General features: G+C 58.1%; 1 protein-coding gene across 1 annotated transcript in view; it reads right to left on the reverse strand.

Moving 5' to 3' along the window:
* STARD8 (StAR-related lipid transfer (START) domain containing 8) overlaps positions 1–818 on the reverse strand; it is a 14,923-nt gene extending 14,105 nt beyond the window's left edge. The window contains exon 1 of the mRNA XM_009996631.1: positions 746–818. The gene's annotated coding sequence lies outside the window, so the exon portion shown is untranslated. The remainder of the gene's footprint in view (positions 1–745) is intronic.
* Positions 819–2,191: the final 1,373 nt, after the last annotated feature.

The following is a 2,191-nucleotide window of genomic DNA, read 5'->3' on the forward strand; positions in this document are numbered from 1 at the left end:
CCGCCGGCCCGGGTGGTGGGGGTGGGGGGGGTGGAAGGCCCTGGCCAAACAATAGCCCCCCCTGAAGCCCGCCGGAGACCCAGCTTCCCGCTATTGTCCCAGCCCTCCGGGGCTGCAGCCACCACTCCTTGGCCCCTCTGCCCCCCCAGCAGGGACCAGCAGCCCAGCTTAAGGGTCTTAAGCAAACCCAGATAAGCCAGAGGCAAGACCCATCACCAGAGTCACCCTGCAAATCCCCCACGGGTTGCAGGGCACGAGGTGAGAGAGGGTCTGTCAGGGGGTCTGTAGCCTGGGAGCCTCAGGGCACGGTGACCTGCTCTGCTCTGGACACTGTGCCCCGGGCACGGCTGGCTGGGTGAAGGTGCAGACCCTGCTGCCAAAGGGCACTTAGGGGCAGGACATGCCAGCGGGGAGGCAGGAGGACACACTCACACTCCAAGCTCCCTACGCTGGCTGCCCCTGCGTTCCCACCCTCTGCAAACACTCCCTGAAGCCCTGAAGAGCTGACACGGCTCTTCCCAGCCCAAGCAGCCGCCCCTGGGCTCCTGGCAGCCCTGCCTGAAGGGGAAAAGTTCAGGAATGCAGGCTCTCCAGGCCACTGCCAAGCCTGAAGACTTATTTAACACATGATCGTATAATTAGTAAACGATCCTCCCTATCTTCTCCTCGCCCTGCAGTCCCCTCGGGGGGTTTGGTCAAGACACAGGGAGCAGGGAGGGGATGAAGAGGAGGATGCTGCTCTCACCTTCATAGAGCTGCGCATACTGAGGGAATCCCGCCGCCCGCAGCCACTCACAGGCTTTCTTGGCTTCGGTTTCTGAAAGAAAGCAAAGAACCAGCCTGAGCATCCCACCCAGCAGCACTGCTGCCCCCCAAGCCCAGCTCCTGCAGTGGGAGCAGCTCCCGAACCCGTGTTTCACTTGCACAGGCAGAGGCAACAAACCTGCCCCGGGGTGTGCAGGGGGGCAGCAATGGGCACAGGGGGTCCCTCCCAAGGCAGCAGGAGCTGCTCAGCTTTGCCCCCCGCAGCACAGGCAAAGAGGAGGAGGTAACAGGAACGACGAGGCCACAAGACATAACTTTAACCTCCCAAGGAAACGTTACATTTCTGAATGCACCGAAGCAAACACAGTGCTCTGCCAGGCCAGAGAGGAAGATCCTTATTTTTAATAATTAGTTCAGAGCTTATCGAAGCTCAGGGCAAACAGCCTCCAAACTTTTGCAAACAGCCTCCAGAAAAACCTGCCAAAGAAACTTTTCCTTTTCCCTCCTTCTCCCCACCACCCGTGACCACCTCACCTCTTCCTTCAAGCTGGCATTCATCCCGGCAGTCACCAAAACCCCAGTGGTTTCCTCCACCCCCCTGCCTGGCCAGTTCCCACCCCTCACTCACAGCTCAGCTATCGCCTGGATGAGCCCATCCAACCACCAGTACTATTTTCTGGGAAATGTCTCAGATTTACAGGACTTGAGGCAAAACAGCCCAAAGCTCACGCAGCCAAAGCAAGCTGCTGCCTGGTGTTGGCAGCCCGTGGCCTGCTCAGATTTATACTTCTGAGGGTGACAAACATTTGACCTCAAGTGTAGAAAATGTGACAGCAATTTCAGGGTCTCGCCCATCCCTCCTAGAGGCACCACCCAGCACAGACCAGCCTGAGGCTGGATCCACCCCAAGTGGATTGCAGCAAAACACCCCGATTTCATCACCAACCACCAGCAGCCCCAGACCACAGCTCTGGCTGGGTTTGCAATTACAAAGATACAGCAGAGATTTAAAAAAAAAAAGCCCCAAACAAGCAGTTCAGTTCAGGACAGGATCAAGCCAAAACCCTGGACCCAAATACTTCAGTTTTGGGAAGAAGGTTTGGAATGAGTATCTGCATCTGGATCCAAACAGTGCAGCTTCCATGAACTGTGCCCTGAGCCCAAAATCCATGGCTGACCCCTCCTTGCCCTCGGCAGGTTCCAAAACTAGATCTTAATCCCAGAGCCTGCCAGGGTCAGCCCAGTCCTGGTGGAGCCCCACATCCCTCCCGAGCCACCCAGGGCCCCTGCAGGGATGGCACCCTGTGGCTGACACCACCCAGCTTGGGGGGCACCACGACTCACAGCCCATGTGCGTGGGCTTTGGTGATGATGGCTCCCTAGAGCAGACCCCTGCCACTTCCCCATGGTGGGCAGGGTCCAAGGG

The sequence above is a fragment of the Chaetura pelagica genome, unplaced genomic scaffold (assembly GCF_000747805.2).
Source record: "Chaetura pelagica isolate M959 unplaced genomic scaffold, ChaPel_1.0 scaffold103, whole genome shotgun sequence".
NCBI lineage: Eukaryota > Metazoa > Chordata > Aves > Apodiformes > Apodidae > Chaetura > Chaetura pelagica.